Source organism: Molothrus ater, chromosome Z (genome assembly GCF_012460135.2).
Source record: "Molothrus ater isolate BHLD 08-10-18 breed brown headed cowbird chromosome Z, BPBGC_Mater_1.1, whole genome shotgun sequence".
NCBI lineage: Eukaryota > Metazoa > Chordata > Aves > Passeriformes > Icteridae > Molothrus > Molothrus ater.
In genome coordinates, this window is record NC_050511.2 from 10,912,176 (window position 1) to 10,931,759 (window position 19,584).

At 40.6% G+C, this 19,584-nt stretch overlaps 1 protein-coding gene across 1 annotated transcript in view; it reads right to left on the bottom strand.

Annotated features, from left to right (window-relative positions):
• ADAMTS12 (ADAM metallopeptidase with thrombospondin type 1 motif 12) overlaps positions 1–19,584 on the bottom strand; it is a 141,509-nt gene that overhangs the window by 68,311 nt on the left and 53,614 nt on the right. The gene's annotated exons all lie outside the window — the stretch shown is intronic.

Genomic DNA, 19,584 nt, shown 5'->3' on the forward strand with positions numbered 1-19,584 from the left:
GCACTTGTTTCTGTTACATGTATTGCAGTAGTCCCTTGTCATCTCACTCATGAAAGATGTCCTAATTCCAGATGGGGCACATCCACAGGCCAGAAAGGCAGCTCCAAGTGCTTACAGCCTTTCCAGCATCACCTCCATTGTCTGGTTTGGCTGTCTGTCTCTGTCCGGACACGGGTAGGGTGGTTCTGGGGCGGCCCATGCTTCAAAGGATGAGTCTGGACTCTTCAGTGTCTTGGTCTTCAGATTGTTTATTATTTTTTTCCTACAGAATTTTCTTTCTGCCTAACAGAGGTCTGACCTGCAAGGCAGCCAAGGGTACTCTGACCACCCACGGGGCGGTCGTGTCTTTTTGTACTAAAAACTACGTATATCATATTTACCTTTATTTCTTAATACTTTTCACTCATATTAGCAAGTGCACTTTCAGCATGAACCAATCTCTTAAGTGCCAACATCACTACAGAAAATGGATGACAAGAAGAAGAAAGAAGGATGAGACACGCCCTGATCCCTCCATCTTGTCTCCATAACCCCCCTGTACCAAAAACTCTAAAATTTATATTTCACCCTGTAATTATATCTTTTTTGCACCCTTCACTCTCAAGTGACTTTCACGTCCTCAAACAGGTGTCACCTCTTTAGAAGGATCAAAATCAAGCTCCCAGACGCTCCTGGCAACATTCTAGGATTTCCAAGTCCCCCAAGGGTTCTCCCGGTAACTCTGGACATCCAGAGTTATGTGCTGAGCTCCCACACTCCATGACTGTGGGGCAGGGGACAGTTATCCAACATCACCTCCGTGTCCTGTTCCCAGTGCTGAGGAGCAGCTACCCAGACACTCTGCCCTTGAAGAACGGATGACCTGGCAGCTGGGTCCCTTCACGCCAGCTACACCTTCTTCATGAATGAGCTGTTTGCCTTTTAGATCCAAGTGCAGACAGAACAATCATGGCATTTTGTGTACCTAACAAAATGCAGCACCACCGGATGTGTGTATCTCTTGGTGTAAAAGATGATTTATATACTCGGGTTTTCAGAAAAGTGTTCTCTGATGTAAGCCTGAAAGATGCCTCAATCCTGATAAACACATAATGTGCACAACTGAAATACGCCACCTTAATAAACAAAATAACACCAACCACATTTAGAACTGAGCCACTGTGCACAAGTGTCCTGTACACGACAGCAGTGAGCTATCACTGCTATAACCTGCACCCTAACCCCACTAACCCCCACTGCAGCACCACTCCAGCTGTCTCCCTCAATCTCTGTTCAGTTACAGCAATCATCTCCCCAATGAGGGGCTATTTATGAGCTGGTATTCATTAACCTCCCTTGCACATTTGCCCAGTTTTCAGCATTCTTATTTCTATGAAGCACAGTTCTCATTATCTACATTTTTAAGGGTTTTGTGCTGAGAAAAACCTTCCCCACAGCTATCTGAACAAAAAACTCCATTCAAACTGCTGGTTAAGTGCTTTGTTTATGGCCAAATAAAACCTCAGGCCAGCTATTAGGTTTTCTGTTTACAGCTAGCAAAAAGTATTGCTAATTGTCTGGGCAGCTGATAGCAATGAAGGTAAAAATGTTTAAAGTCATAGAGACTGCAGTGGTGAACGACCCTCAGAGTTTGGAGTCCTGGTTAAGCATGAGGCTCTGTATTGTATGAAAATCTGAGAAGAGGTGAAAATGGATGCCAGATAGTCAGAGGATTCTGCAGAAAGAACTCTCCTCAGTGATGGACAACCTCCTGTGCAGGGTATGTCACCTGGGTAGGTGACATCTAAGGACTGGATCCCCACTGCGTGACATCTCCTGGCAGCTTTTTTAGTTAGACAAAGCAGAGGATAACCTCTTGAGCCACACTAAAATACAGGCAGCTACAAAGTACAGTTGTACTTCTGCCTTTATGTCTCTCCAAATTTTGACTGTCTCTTTTAACCATCCAGCTGTGAATTTAAATAACCTTACCTTCAATGAGTAAAGTGTTACAAGTGATTTCAGATTTACTGAGAAATCACAGGCACTCTGTTGTCCAGGCATGGAAGTCTTGACTGGGAGCCCACCAGTTCAGGATTATCCAAGAAGCGAGGAATGGCCTGAGACTAGGAACAGTGCTGCCTGGGGAAAACCTCTTTTCCATCGTAACAGCTGAGCACAGCTCATTCCACAAGAAACAGAAGAGAGAAAGGGGGTACTCCTACCCTGAGAGTTTCCATGGATTTCTGAAGAAGAGGTATAACACAGATAGGAATAGTGCTGGAGTCCTTAGGAACAAAAAAGGAATGTAGTGCTGAGAGTGTAGCCAGGACAGTCTAAGATTAAACAAAAACAAGGCTGGTAAGAGATTCAGGTAACAAACTACATGAAATTCAAGCAGCAACACTCAGAAGTTTCTAGCTGTTGTGGGAGATAAGCTTTCATTAGAAAAACTGATTCAGCCCAACAAGTAACATACCATGTCCCAACATGGATATGTGATATCCAGATATTTGACTGCATAATCAGAAGCAATGGCGTAGATTACAACATTTCATCAGCTTCTAGATAGAAATGGCTGATAAACTTCAGCAAAATGGTTGCGTTTTAAGATCAAATTCCAAATTATTTTTAGTGAAAATAATAACATCTCTTGAAGCCACCCTACAAATCCTACTTGACTAACAACAACATAAAAGGCCCTTAACTTTCAGCTACTAGGAAAGATTTTGAGTTATCTGTAAGATTCACCCATATAAGAAAAAAAGCAGTATTGCACAAGCTTCTTCAGGACAGTTTAAAGCTGCATGGTTTGTGTATATGAAAAAAAGCTCTACCCTCTAACAAATCAATTTAATTTTTCATCAGGTGACAACATTCTTTGCCAGTCCTTTGTAAGAAAGGACCTTTCTAATTGTTAACTATAGATGATCTCCCTTTAAAAACCTCCACGTAAGTTCTTCTTCACTTAGAATAACTCATCCATTCAAAATGAGCTTGATTGTTAAGCAGTTAATTTCTGCTTGCCTTCCACCACTCCAAACTCCCTAAAAGAGCAAACATGATTCACCTCACTTAAAAGCTTTCTCTGAGATTTCCACAAAACAAGCTTTTTCCTACTTTTGTTTCCTGCTGGTGCTGCTCAAGGAGAAATGCAGCATACAGTGCAACACAAGGGGACCTCCAGGTGCTAACTACACATTGCCAGCAAGGGGAAAATGTCTGGAAGTTCCCAGAAGAGGAGAATTACTGAGTTGTAGAGAAGAACTCTCCAAGTGAAGACTGTCAAACAAAATGTAGTAGCTTTGATTTGTGTCTTCACTTTCTACTCTCAGTTCCCTTCCCTTTGCACAAGAGCTCTGTCATTTTTGCCACTCTTATACTGTTCACAGTCAAAATACTACAACCCCGGAGAGGAGGTGTGAATGATGCTAGATGAATAAATTCCACACTGTACATAACTTGCTACATTATGACTCTTCCAAAACCCTTCACTTTCTTCTAAGACATGACTTTAGTTTTTCAGTATTAACAAAATGATACTGTTTTAGGGGTGAGTTTTTCAAGAGGTCAATAAAGTGTGTTGAAGCACAGTCACTGCACAAGCGATACTCTCTCTCACTAAGAAAGTGAGCAACTTTCACAGCTGATCTACTTACTAGCTACTACTTTTTACTACTAGCGAGAACTTACTAATTGCTTACAAATCAAATGCAGCGAGCAATCCTCTTCCCTGTTCCCCTCCTGAAATAAACAAGGTAGTTTTCTACACATAGGATCTGCTTATAAACTGACAAAACTAAGTCTGGATGATGACAATGTGAGAGTAAGGACTCACATGCCATAATGGGAAAACTGTTGTAAAAATGGAAGCGAGCATGTGAATTTAAAACTGAACAGATAACCAAACCAGGTGTTTTTACAAGCATTTCTAAAACAGGCCAAGCTAAGACACAAATGCTTTCTGAGTGTGAAGAAGTGTTCACACAGGAAACTATTACAACTGCTTAATCATGTACAAGCCCATGCTGACAACCCCCAGGTCCCAGCAAAAACAAGCACAGAGAAAGCAAGCTTACAACTCAGCAAGGTTTGTTTAACTTTGACATTCCTGCTGTCAAAAACATGGCATATCAAACAGTGAAGTCACAGCACTCTGAAGTAGAATGAAGCTAAAATTGGACCTGTCTTGACTGATGCACTTAATCAGATACTGCTGCTGAGTGCCTGCTGCTCATTACCATTCAGGCTGTAAAGATGGAATGATAGATGCACTGGGCATCAGGAGGTACACAGAGAACAATATCGTGGGAGACATATGCCTGAAGCTGCCAATGTTCTGCATCAATGATTGTCCTTCTGACTATATGTTCTTATTTTTTTACTTAGGAACTAAACCCAAGACAATAAGGGACAATTAAAAATTATAGCTGTGTCAGATGTTTTCCTAGGAGTACATTACTCCATGTAACTTGAACTTTCCATGTTCATTCATTTGGCAACTTTGCCTCTTATTAACTGGTGCCTCTTATTTTGGTGAAAACATTAATGAAATGGATTAGAAGTGACATTTCTATGAATTAAACTAGCTCTTGGTAAAATGGCATCTCAATACAATTTAACTTGCAGCACAATTCTATTAAATTTTAAAGAAAAACAAGTATCATCTAAAACAAAATACACTCACTGTGAAACAAATTTGCAGATTACAAATTCCCAATTAATTATGTCTATGTAATAATGTCTCTTGCCAAATAACTTAAAAACTGCTAACCTAAAAATAATAGAGAAATGCAGTTTTGGGGTACCATTATGATGAAAATCAGAATTAAAACATATGGGCTTTGTAAATAATCTTTCTCTTTTTATGTCTCTCTAAAAATTCATTCACAGAAAATTTATGCAGAAAACCTTGGAGTGACATCTTAAAGTAGCTGTCTGCATTGTCAATGTTTATCTGATTTTCAGTTTGGTTTTCCAAATCGTATCCAGGAGCTCTTGAATCAGACTCCAAGAATTTCTGTTCCATATTTTGTTCCAAAAATTTATGTTCCATAAATTTAATTAATATAATAATGAAAAAAACCCCAAACTGGTTACATGCTGGCAATCAGAGGTCACCAACCAGCTGCAGTCAGGACCAAGAACAAGGGTAAAAGGCTAAAATGTCTTATTCATTACAACAAAGACACGGACATGCTAGAGAGTTTCCAGAGAAGGGTAATGGGGCTGGGGAAGGGCTTGGAACACAATTCTGATAAGGAGCAGCTGAGGAAGCTGAGGGTGTTTATCCTGGAGAAAAGAAGGCTCAGGGGGGACCCCTCACTCATTACAACCCCCTGACAGGAGTGTGTAGCCAGCTGGGAGGTGGTCTCTTCTCCCAGGTAACTAGGGACAGGATGAGAAGAAATGGCCTCAAGTTGAGCCAGCAGAAGTTCAGGTTGTGTATTAGGGACAAGTTCTCCAAAAGGCATGCCAAGCACAGGAAGAAGCCCAGGGCAGCGGTGGAGTCAGAATTCCCAGAGGTATTTAAAAACACGTAGATGCGGCACGTAGGGACATGGTTTACTGTTGGACTTGGCACTGTTGGAATAACAGTTGGACTCAATGATCTTACAGGTCTCTCCCAACCTAAAAGATTCTGTGACTCTATTCCCTTAGCCTGTATGCCGCAAGTAAGTTTGTGCTGGCACTATGGAACTCAGCAGTGAAAGAAAGTGCTGAAACATTGAAAGGGTATATATTTTATGGGGCTTCGTGGATAGGAAGAGAGTTATGAACCAGTGGGATTCAGAAATTGGCAGCACAGGTCTCTGGAGTGCCCATTAATTCTTTAAGGTCACTTAAGGGATTTTCACAAAGGCACTCATTGCAGGCTGCCCTAATGCCAAGCTCCAACAGCTGGCAAGGCCATAGGAATGGAGGACAGAGCACCAAGGCAAGGAAAGGCGTCAGGAAAAAACTCCAATAATTATGCTGGAAGAAGGAAAGAACAAGAAGGGACTACTAAAGATTGTAATTCCAAGGATTTGAGCACTGTGAATGCTTTACATGGAAGGTTTGCTCTTTAAAAGTGGCTCGGACAACAGAGAATGTGGTTTTCAAGCTATGAAGATTGCAACCAGCCTCTAAAGGGACTAGAGGCAGCTCAAAGGGGCCTCCACCTACTTGCTTTAATAAGTTTGTGAATATAGCAGTAGGCTGGGTGCTGTGCCACAGGGACTGGGGAGAGTCATTCCTCTTGCACAAAAGCAACTTGAACCACTTATAGCATTCATAGGGAACTTCACCAGAGCAATTGAATCTAAGCCAAATAAGCATTAGCAGTTATCTCCTCATGAAAGAGTAACAGAATCATCACATTTGATTCATGGATTCTAAGTAAACTTGTGCATTTCCTTTTACTTCAGAAATCGGCAGCTCCATTTTTATCAGACAACAAAGTCCCTACAGCACTGATACCTATCAAATCCTAATATGAAGAACCATTTTGTGCTGTTCCCAACAGAACCAGAAGCTGAAGAGTAACAAAGGAGACAGCTATGACAGCATAATTCACTCCTCTGGACTGTAATGTGCTTTCTTCCCCACTGGTCCATCCTCAGCCAGGCTTTCCTGAGATTTTACCAGGGATAAACTGATGCAGAACTGAAAGGGAGCACTTGGGTTTCCCCATGCAGAAAAACAAGAGGCTTCTGCTCACACGTGCTTTCTTGTTTAGCTCACAGAATCTAAGAACAGCCCTCTGCAAAGACCTCAGTATGCCACTGCCCTTCCTTGGAGAGGACAGAATGCTGCTCCATACACCCAAGGGGCCCGTATTGGCTTTCAGCAACAACCGAGGAAGGTCTTCCATCACACAGACACCCTTTGCAAAATGCTCCCTGTAATATCCTCATCATGCCAAAACCAGTACATTTAAAGGCTTAAGGAGTACAGGTGCCTGTTTCTAACACTGTCAAGGCCACAGATGGAACTTAAGATAAATCACCACAGTGAGAACTTGAGTTAAGCACAGAAGAGAGGAATTTGGAAGGTGCTATTCCAGGCCTGGTGGCAGGATCTGGTTAGCACATTGTAGTTAACACATCCGGACAAAAATTCCTCCTGTGGCAAACGGTGGAACAGGAAACACCTGCTCATCCATGTATCACCCCAAGTTGTGGGAACACCATCTGTGACCATCCTGTGGTTCCCTGGAACTTGGGCTGTATGAAAGTGGTACTCCAGGATGCCAGGTGAAGAAGGACCAAGGGGATGGTGCTCGATCCACAGGTGGGACTCTTCTCTGCTTGATCTCACCCTCCTTCATCCCTTCTACTTCCCTCTATTTCTCTACCTCACATTAATTGTTAAATAAGATCCAGACTGTTAGCTTCAGCATATAGTCCTGTTTGCACCTTCATTCAGGCAGAAGCATCTCTCACAAATCAGATTTTAACATACGCCCAGCACTGTTTTGCCTGCTTATGCTACCCCATGCAGAATCCCAAATTTAAATGGGTTTAAGGGCCTCCTCTACGTCCCCAAGACCCAACCCGTGCACCAGAGGAACTCCTCACTGTCTCATCATTTCTCTTCAAGTTAATAAAACAGAATCAGCCACTTGCATCTCTCTGTGCTTGCAAATGATGAGTACAGAGCCAGCTGAGACCAGCTGCTCCTGCCTCCTCTCCAGGACGGATAGGAAGGAAGTCAGAGGCAAACACACAGAGACAGCACAGCACAGCTGGGAGATGCTACCACTCCTGTGATTACCAGGCTGCTGAGTGGTCCCAGAAGAGGATGCAGCTTCCCTGCACTCTGAGACACTGCTCCAGCTCACAGCTTCACCCTCACAAAAGCTGAATCTCAGCAGTTTGGTTAGAAACTATGTGTGAAAGGCATGGCTGATGAACTACAGCTATTTCACATCAACCCACTACTGAACTGCTCCTTGTCCTGATCTTACAGCATTCTTCTGCACCTCCTTCCCTAAGTGCACCTCTTCCTTTCCCAAAACACCAAACAACACCCCTCACTGAATACTCAGCAAGGTTCCAGCTCAGCTGTGACCCCCAGGAGTCCAGGCATCTGAGCCCCTCACACAATTTTCAGGCCAACTCTCATATGTCAGCACTCTGCCCTGATGCCTCCACTGTGCTCAGACTCATTCTGGGTCAAAGACAGCTTGAAAAGTGCTGTTCAGCTCATCCCCCAGGAATCTCCAAACAGCTCTAAGAGTCAAAACCAGCAAACAGAGAGCTGTGCCTGTCAGACCTGCTGAGACAGTGTGAATGTTCATGGCAGAGGCACAGCCCAGCCATTCCTCTCAGCAGTCAGGATCCGGCCACTCTGAGCAAGAGACGGAGAAAATTTAATGTACTTACAAAGAGTGTTGTATGCTACTTGGCTGCCATGCCAAAGAACACTGGAGTATTTCAGTGATTAACAGAAACATGATCTCATTGCGTGGGAACAGTGGTGAACATGAACATCCACAGTGTTCCACAATGAGAACAAATGTCAGATCAGCACTTACCTTACATATAAAAAGCTACATGGTGAACCAGAATACACATTGTAGAGTATACCACAGGCATCTTTTAAATACAATTTCTCAGGCAATGTTATTAAAGATGATGTCTTTATGTTTCACCATATAAACTGCCTGATTTGCAGCTATTTTATATGTTTACAATGTCAGGTTTCTGCACATTCTGGCACTAGATTAGTATTGGATTGTGTATTTTATCATTCAGTTACTGAAATACATTCACATTTATAAAAAATAAAAGTTTCTAGTTTAGCCTTCAAAAAGTACTGCTTTGACTGTGACATATTTCAAACAATCCCTTTCAAGATGTTAACAGAGAGGTTACTGAATATGCACATACAAAGGAATTGGGGAGCCTAGTTGAAACTATCCCCACTATGAACCCATTACTTTTTGGAACTGCCACCACAAAAACATGGGCAGATTTCAAGACAGATTTATCTACTGTAACTCCCTCAGATGTAAAAATAAGTCAATAATAATTCAGAATAAAACACATGGATTTAAGAGAGTTCTCCAGTTGTAACATGGCAGTCCAGTTATGAAGCCCTAGATAGAAACATATATATATATCATTTCAAGTCTAAGCATAAAGCAGATAAAATTATTTTTTTCTTTAAAAAATGGTTCCAGATAGAAGTTTGTCTTTGTACTTGCAGATTTGACTGACTAAGAAATAATCTGACCTCACTGACTAAATATTTATGTATGTATGAGGATGCATTTTCTTACATAAATTAATAAATCATCCAGTAAAATAAACATGTGATTATTTCACTGAGCACTTGCAATGAGAATTTCCTGGGCTTATAATCAACAGGTTAAAAATTGTCAGTTAGCTGCCCTGAAATTCTGACTTATAACACAAAAGGGCAGAAGAATGTTAAAAAAATAATCACAAAAGGGCAGAAGAATGTTAAAAAAATAATCTAGATTAAACTTCCCGCCTTTTTCCAGCATCTTATCTAAAGTCTATTAAGTAGGAAGACAGATCCCTGCTTTTCTCAGAACTAACCAGAAGGTATTCTCTATGTCAGCTGTAGAAGCACCTTTGGTACAGCAAAGAAAATATATCATACAATTTGTTAGCAAAACACACAGAGGGACAAGAAGGTGGAAGAAATGTACTCTAAAACCAAATATAAAGCATTTGCAGCACTATCCATAACTTTTAAACAAAACTATTTCAGTCATCCAAGTACAGAAGGTCCATTACAGTCCCTTTACAAATTGCCAGATTTTATTTTAGTGCTGCATTTCAACATTTTATTTAGCTTATTGGTAGAAACACATTCCTTTTCACATTTGTTTTCTCAAAAATATTTTTTCACAGTTAATAGGTAGTCTAAAAGGACTTGAGAGTGATTCTAAAAGTTAGAAAGCAAGACAGTAATAAGTGTTCTACAAATGCTCTGAAACTCATGGGAAAAACAGGTGTCCTTGGCTTTTAGTGAAGCGAAGATGAGATTTGGTACTTACATCAACTATTTTATGTGTTATTGACATTCTCAGGATTTCTCCAATGATCCCATTCTACAAACTGCACCTGCTCATTAATTCACTAAGGCTAAGTTTATGGAACCTGTTGCAGCACACCGAATATGGCCCAGCAGACAAGCTGAAACACAACAGAATTCAGGTCATGGTGCCAGTTCCATGTGAGAATCAAAGAAAAATAGCCTTTTCTGAGATTCCCATATTGCCAGAGCCATCTTAGCTGTGCTCCCTGCAGCCTTCACCCCCAGCAGCTTTTCACCCCCACTGTAACCCTCTGTACACACAGGATGCTCAGCTCTCCCCTTTGTTCTCTTCATGCAAAGCAGCAAGCTCGTAGCTAACTGCAAGCTCAGAAAGTTCAGCACATCCAGAAGAAACAGCACCTCCATGCTGAGGAAGGCATGTAAACCACATATTGGACCACAAAGTGTGATTAGAGAGCAAATAAAGCAGAGCTGCGCTTCCAATGCAAAGGGTAATCCAACAGTGTCTGGCAAACACATTTTATCTGACAGCTATGTCTGCTTCACCCCATCCAGTCTGTCTCTGTCACCATCCTGCTCTCAGGATCTTAGAAACAGGGCAGTACCAAAGCAATTTCTGTAGCAAGACCCAAGCCTGAAAGAGAAGCATCTCTAACCACTTCATCTGCTACCACTGAGTTTTACTACCTAAAAACCTTAAAAATTACAAATCAGTCTAAAGATGCTAATTGATAGTAATATTCAGAAATCATTTACCTGAACTAACAGAGCAAGCAAATAGGTAATGCCATTTGTTTTATAATAGAACTAATTAGCTGTTCTATGGACTGCACATGCCCTTAGGCTTGACTCGTAATGTCACATTTACAAGACTTAAATTTCAACTGCTTTTTCCCCCTTGCTTTTTCCGAAATTATGAAGAAAACAGCACATTTTCCAGACATCACTCAAAGCTATCATGATTTATTTTCATTATGAAAGGGTGGTGAGGAGCAAGATGAGCATGAGCCAGTATGTATAAACAAGGGTGAAGGCTGGAGAGAATGCCTGGATCCTATTCCTTGCCTCATCAGCCATCCTTAGAAACATCCAAAATAAATACACATTTCCATAAAATACTGTAGGCCGTTCAGTCCTCTTGGCACCCTCACACGAGACTAAATTTGAAAGGAAGATGGGAAAGGGTAGAGCACTGACTAACAGGTATCAACTTAGTGAAATTCTGAGCTCCATTTTCTCCATCTCCCAGTCTTTTTGCACCTATCTGAAGACCTTCATGCTTGAGGTATGCTGCAGACACAGAGGCCACATTCTCAAGAAAGCACCTCATCTAATAAACATTCCCTGCACCAAAGTTCATTTTTCATCAACAATAGCTACTATAGTTCACCCATAATTCCTGAAACTTGACATCTCAGTTTTAAATGTTCAAACCACAGTTCAAGAAGTGTAAAGTACACCATCTAAATTAAAGCATAATGTCTGTGATGTGGAGAGAAACAGTTACAGAAAGACAAACAGAATAGTCTTCGAAGTGGTAGTTAAACAATGACCTTTAATTAGTTTGATTTTGGATTAGATTACTAAGAAAAATAAGAGAAAGGTAATCTGGAATTAATCGTGAAACAAAATTATATTCTTTCAAGGTTTGATATGATATCACTAATACTGCTTATGCTATAACCTTCTTATCCCTGGGCTTACACAACAGAGTTCATTTGGCCTTTCTCTGGACCAGCTGTTGTTTTTTCCATTCCATTTCTCCACTGGCTTTAAAATACCAATCACACCAGTGTGCTCAAAGAAAAAAGCACTTTGAGGGGCCTCCTTGTCCCTGGCTGAGGCCGAATGCCTTAAATATCAGATGATGTTACTAAGCAATACAGCCTTCAAAGGCTCAGGCTCAGCCCCAACCCTGCTGTGCCTCTGCTACAAACATCAGCACTTAAAGAACAGCTCTTGCAGATGAGAACATGCCCCCTGAAGAAGGGAAGGGGCTGGTCAGTCACCAAAATGAATTATGCTAATATCTTGAAAATCTTGGGCACACACCACTGTTAGCATTTTCTATCCTTAGAAGTAAGTCCTGATAACAACATTTTCCAGCTTCACAACATTTTGAGAGATGACTGTTGAGGTTCTCCTGTTCCAAGCTGGCAAAAGATTTCATTTGTCTGACTGAGCCACTGAAGAGGCACCTGTACACACACAACACACATTGAGCAGGGACAGACTGGATCCTGCAGCGGGGGAGAGCTGACAGAGGCATCAGTAAACTCCTAGAAGGAGCAAGGGGAGGAACAGCATAAACCTCATCATCTCAGAGGAGGCAGCCAACAGCATCTCTGAGGTGAGAGGTTAATAACTCCTGCCACCAGCTTGCATGAGCTACCCTGCTGGGGTAACACATCAGCTTCAGGTGAGCAGTGTCCCACTCAGCTCTTTGTGAATACCACTTAAGGACTAAAGGATGTTTCCAATTTTAGCCAGAGTTCTAAGGGTGACTTTTTATTCCAGTTTCCTATTAGAGATTGATTTTCAGAGGCACTATAACCTGTTGGATGTCATAAGCCCATTAATTCATTTGCATTTCTGTCATGCATGGACTGGAGGTTCACCAGTAACACCAGCTTTAATTAACTGAACTCCCTGTGTTCATTACTTACAGAAAACTATGCCAGAATCCTTCACAGACATGAGCATTGGGGGCTTCCACACTTAAATGCCAAGGAGTTTGAAAGTGTTTGCTGAGAACTGGGTTTGAACTTTGAAAGTTTTACTCCTGTGGAAAGAGAATTAAACAAAGCCCTGCCAACACACTGAGCCTCTGGGGTTTTTTTTAATGACAATTTCAGTTTTTATTTGCAAAAATTCCCTGACTACTATTCTCACCAAGAAGCCTTAAGATGATAAAGGTATGTAAATGCATTGGACCAGAAAGAGGGAAAAATGTAGGCTAGCCTGAAAGAAACATCCAGTTCATATTCACCATAAAACAGTATGAATAATTATAGCTTAAGGAGACAAAAATATACAAAAATAGATAATTATGAACAAAACCAAGTTACAACCCTAAGCTGAGGAAGAGGTTGTTTAGTAATTAATTCCCCAATATAAAGGTTATCTCTGCTTGGACAACTTTCAGCTGCCTATCAATGTTACCAGTCCAGGCTTTGCAGGAAACTCCCTTCTTTTACTGCCCTTCTTTGCTGTGACCCCCCTGACAGATGAAATTTCAAGTCTCCGCTCATCTTCCAGTTATTCTGAGGAAGACCTGACTGACAGAAGCATCTCACCATGGGCAATGGATGCAGCTGGGATGCTGAAAAGAAAATACCACAAAGCAGAGAGTGGTTCAGTGAGTGTTTTAGCTGGAGAACATCAGGAAAATAATGTCAAGCAAATTATACAGAAAATGACAGGAATGATCCCTTGTTGAAACCACAATACTTGAAAGAAGAGTTTGATTCAAATCCAAAACCTCCAGAGAGCTGAAGGGAACCCAGACTGGGGGCTCAACCAACAACAGTGTAGATCAGAGAGGAATTCAGCTTGTTTTAAAGTTTGGGCAGAAAAGAAACTTGCTGCTGATTTCAACTTTGGCAGAATGGGAGACAGGCTGACATTGTGTTTTAATTGTGTTTTAAAAGTATTTAAAATATAAAAATATCTCTCTCTGTAGCTTCAACTCAAAAGCTGTTCTGCAAAAGAGCAAAGTATTAGACCAAGACATTTTTTACAAGAAAGAATAATAAAGGACATAAAAACTTTGGACTTTTTTATTTTGTACAAAGATTATTTTTGGGACAGTGTTTCTGGACATTGATTAGAACAGTTTAGAAGAGACTTTCTGTAGGAGTCTAATTTATGTGTACAAAGACCTCATCTCACTGCTGTTTAAAGAACACAGGAACACCTATCTTTTTTCAGCTAAGACACATTACATGCCATTTGCTGAAGTAAGTTTAGGTTGAGTATTTGCAAGGGAAGTGGTAAGTCTAAATGAGACTGTGAGAGGAAAAAAGTCACTATTTTCTCCTATGGTCTTTCATAGAGAAATCTGGACATGCAAGAAAATAGTTCCACAAAATCTTCAAACAAGTGCAGTATTTAAGGGCAGCAACTAAAAACATTTTCTAGATCTTTTAGCACAGCAATCTTCTGTCCACCTTTTTTTGCATAAAGATGAATTCTTTGAGATAATTCCATTTATTTGGAAAAAAAAAAAAAGTGTGTAATCTATATGTCCTTTCAGTGAACAGCATCTCTCCAGCTTGTTATTTACATACAGTTTAATTCAGGACAGTACATAAATACCACAGGGGTGCAGGATATTTGTGCAGCCCAAGCAATTGTGCGTGGTGTGGGATAAATGCAAATGGGACCCCACTTATCCCTAAAAAGGATGGAGCTTACAGGTTAACTGAAGTAGTAGTGGATAGAAAAAATAACCTCCCAAGTTATACAGTTCCTCTCATTCCCAACTAACCATAAAGCTAAAACCTATGCTTAGAGAAACATTATGAATGTCTTTGAAGTGCAATTGCTCCAAAGGTGTCTCCCCAAGCACACAAAATGGATCCAAGTTCAGGGACACAAAGAGTAGAGAACACAGCCACAAGCAAGCAAATAGTGTTTCATGCAGAAAAACTGAAGTCAGACACCTGCTTAAAGTAGGTCATCTACAACAGGAGGCTCATCAAGGATATTCGACTCCAGAGAAACTAATTCTGGACGCTGAGCCAATATCAGTTCATCAGCCCCTCAGAATGAGTCCAGCACTTCTAAGAAGAACTGGAAATCTGTCATCTGCCCAGAAATAATAAGGTAATTGTAGTTTCTTATTAGAAGGTTCACAGGGAGCTTAGCATCACTGAGAAATCTGGCCCTAATCAGACTGAAGGCTGAACATCTCTGCAAATACTACTCTGTTAATGGATCAAGTGTTCTGACCAAATTTTCAAACTCCTGCATCAGAAACGTTTAACTAAATGCAGCTTAGCTTTCTGAGTTTTCTATTTCACCTCTGAAAATGTGGTTTACAATTATTCAAGGTCATTGTCATTCTACAAAAGGGAAAGGGATGGATGTGATATGTAACAGTTTAAAGTGTACTATTGCTCTCCAAATCAATACCGCAGCAATTCAACATTTATATTCCCAAGGCATTTGTTTACCAAATCAATTGCTAAACTAAAGAAGTGCAATAGCATCACACACAGTTTGATAAGGAAAGCTACAGGTACAGAGGAAGAGCACAATATATTCCTCTAAGACAGTACTCTGTTAGACATGCTGAATTAAGTTAGTCTGGATACAGACTGAGACTCCTCAATCTGATGAGCAGTTAAGCAAACTTTCAATGAAGACATGGAAGAGATCACAGACTACCCTTAAAACTACAGGAAAGCAAATACAGTAAGCAAGCATGGTGTAGCAAACACTTTCTTTCCAGTGACACAGTGACTGAACAGAAAGACTGGTGAATCACAACGAAGAAAAACTTCTCCCTCCTCACAGGTTCGATTCATATTATTTGGAAAATGGCTTGTCATGGAACTTTAAAATTTATTCAGTCTTTGAGTGAGGTAGCATGTATGGTGGTGACAAGTAACAATTATGACCTTATAACAACAATCCTGCATTACCAGATTTTTGTTCCCCACCTCCTGCATAACACAAGCACTTAGGGAATTCACTTTGCTTCAGTTAACAGGAGCAAGTGAAATACTGAAAGTAAAATTCCATCAGAAAAGAGAAGAAAATGAGAAAACGATCAGGGACAGGGGAAGCAGATGCCAGTACTCTGCCAGCATTGAGCCATCTCAGGCCCTTGCTCAGCAAAAACTTTGATCCACTTGGGTAAACCTTAGTTTTGACTCCTCACTTATTTAACTGGAGAGGAAGAATGGCAGAAAATACAGTATTTTATTCCTTTTTCCTCTACCTGTACTGAGAGCAACTAAAAAAAAATCTCCCATGTATTCCTGAAAACCAAAAGAAATTTAGAATCTTTTGACTTCATTTCATGAGGTTGTATGGGGGGGGGGGGGGGAGTGTTTTTATACAGGTTAGCAGCAATTGTCACATTGATTGCTGTCATAAGCCAATTTCACATCTTTATTTCCCAGGTCCCCATCTCTGAAATGCTAAATATTGCTGTCCACACAAGGAGACACTCACTTTTTTCAGTTCAGTGCAAACTGTTTCAGAGATGAAGGTATACTCTGTGCTCTCCTGCAAGCTGTTTGCTAGGTTGTACCTACTTTAAAATAGAGGTCATTCTGACTGAATGTCCCTATTTGCTCTTTTTTTCATGATAAGCATCTCATAAACAGCTTAGAAGAGCCAGTTGTAGGAAGAGCCATGCAGGGAGAAGGGTGCTCTTCCCTAAATTGAGGCTGCATTAACCTCAGTTATCAAATTTCTATATGCCAACTTACCATCCTATGAGTAATTGTCTCTGTGTCCTGGAGAAACTGAGCTAATTAAGCTGAATTATAACTGATGTGATTAAATACAGGATAAACAAATACTGGGAAAATATCAGCAACTTTCTTTAGAAGCAGAGAGAAGCTACAGAACCTCTACCAGGAGTTCTGAGCTTACAACCAGGAGTTCAAGCAAAGCTGCTTATATTGGCCATAATGTCCTTCTAAAACAAGAGAAGATAGGTTATCGCTTGAGAGTAAAATATTGCCCTGGGTTTTTTCCCCCTCCTTCTTTCAAGTGATTAAACAAAGGATTTCAGGGTCAAAAGCCAGTATTACTAGTTCATACGGTACACTTTGCAAGCATAAAAACTGAAGAGAAGCCTTTGACAGTATCAAGTTAATCATCAAAAAGCAACACCATAATTGAATAAAGTTCTTCAGTCAGAGGAAGTAGAACAGGTAGTAATTGTCTGAAAGAGCTTAATGGCATTTAGATTTCTGTTAAATGAATTATGCCATTATCACTCAAAATACTTAAATTTTGAGTGATGATGGGAAAACTGTTAAAAAACAGTTTTGCACAATGTTGCTCTGCTCCTTTAACTCCCCCTCCCCTCCTCATCATTGCACACAGCAGCCAGCCTCTTCTCTCCTTTCTTTCACTCCAGCTTTATCACATCACAATTACAATTTTGGAGCAAAATTGCTCCAAACGCAAAAAAATAAGTTTCAAGATTTTTAATTTCTCTGCAGACAAGGGGTTGGAGGCCCATGTCAAACCCAAACTAATCCTAGCTTCAGATTGATCAAATACTTCAATGCCAAAATGATGGTAAAATATATAACCAATTTTTCTAGACCTAAAGCTCCAATTAAACATTCTCAGAGATCTTTATCAATACCCTAAACCTTTCACACCTTGTTACATGTCACAGCCTTCTGCAGCAATCACTGGGTTGCAATCTGAATAAACTTAACTGCCCTCACCCTCTGAACAACAGCAACCTGTCCTTCTCTCCAGCCCAAGGAAAAGAATTCCCTCTGTTTGTACCAGTCCCCTCCTAGTAGCAAAGAAAACAAGCAGAAGAAATAGGAGGCCATTCTTTTTCTACAGAAGGTAGGAAAATTCCTCTTTCCTTAAATTATATCTCAGAGCACTGTCAAGCTTTTAAAATCACCTATTTAGAAGAATAAAACAAACTCCCAGATCCTCAGTTTCCTCTCCTGTGGGCACAAATGATTAGAGAGGTTTTTTATAAGGCACAGGGACATTTTCATTTATCTTTTCTGCTACTTCTCACATATATTTCAAATGGTACAGTGAGACAAGTGCTAGCAGAGTCCAGTATGGTTATGCTACTTTCAGTATTAGTAACTCAGTTCTGCATGCAGCTAATGACTGAGTCAGCTGGCATTTGCCTGAGCAGCAATGGAAGTGTACAAAACAAACATAAGTTTTAATTTATGTAATTTACTGTGTTGATTTTTCTCCAAGTCTCTGAAACTGTTAAAGATAATACCGATTATAACATAATTAATGTAATCATTGCAAGACTACAGGAAAGTCACTGATTCTAAAACATTATTGCATGTGTAGGCAAGACAAGTTGGACCCTGGATATTCATGCATGTAGGCAAGCAGGTTGGACCCTGGATATTCATGCAGTTGTTGCCACAGTAAAACTTGTAAAAGTTCTGTTGCATAAGGCTTCTTCCAAGAGACACAGATCTTGCATTAAAGAAAAAAAACCAAACCTGGAAAAAGACTGCACAGAGGATTAGCATCCTCTACCTATTCCCCCCATAGTAATTCCTTTACTTTGATTTTGTCTGTACAACTAGTCTTTATATTCCTTGCCTGACAGGCAGATTAATTTCTGACTGAAAGATTTCTATTATCACCACTCAACTCTGTGCACTGACTCGTAAGCATTGAGGTGATACAACTTCTTCAAGTAAAAATCACCACTACACTTTAACCTGAACACACACCAAGTGTAAGTCACAGAAATAACTCAAGCATCTTAGTTTAATTTAAAAAAGCCTAACAAACTCAGAGCTCAAATAAACAAATGCAGACACTTTCATGATGAATCTCAGCCCACAAGGTTAAAATATTTGAACACCAGTTCCTGTAAGACATACATTAGGGAACTCTTCATCAGCTAAGCCCCAGCTCAACAGTTGCTGAGGGCTGAAAACACAAAATTGAATTTAACCTATAAAACAGAGTTAGTTTTTATAATTAACTGTGAACTGCAAATTGAAAATGCTCTGCCTTGAAGGGATCACAAAAGTCATTACTCTAAGCTATCTGTGATGTCACATAGGTGTACAAGATTTCTGGCACTAACCTCAAAAGGATGAAGTACATGAAATCCTGAAAAGGTGGCAGAGTCAACTTACTACCTTTAAAATGTATTTATGCACAAGGTATTCACTAAAGCCTAAGTAGCGAATACATTTGGCACAGGAAGCAAGAATTGTAACACTTTCCCTTTTTCTTCTGTATTTCACTTCTAACAAGAGCAACTGCTCTGACAATGTGCAGTATCAATAGACACGGAATTCTTTCTTTCTTCTATCCCTGCTGAAAGCTGGCTACTCAGAAATGAGATAACAAAACACAGAATGGCTTGGTTTGGAAGGAACCTGAAAGATCATCTAGTTTTAACTCCCTGCCATGGGCAGGGACATCTTCCACTAGACCAGAGATCCATCCAGCCTGGCCTTGAAGACTACCAGGGATGGTGCATTCACAACTTCTCTGGGCAACTTGTTCCAGAGCTTCACCACCCTCAAGATAGAGAATTTTTTGCTAATATCTTATCTAAATCTACTCTCTTTCAGTTTAAAGCCATTTCCCCCTTTCCTTTCACTCCAAGCCCTTGTAAAAAGTCACTCTCCATCCTTGCAGGCTCTTTTCTGGTACTGGAAGGCCACAATTAGTTCACCCCAAAGCCTTTTTTTCTCCAGGGTGAAAAATGCTCCAGTCCTCTGACCATCTTGGTGTCTGCCCTCTGGGCTGGCTCCAGCAGGTCCCTGTCCCTCCTGTGCTGGGAGCCCAGCTCTGGATGCAGTGCTCCAGGTGGGTCTCAGCAGAGCAGAGCAGAGGGGCAGAATCCCCTCCCTGCCCTGCTGCCCACGGGGCTCT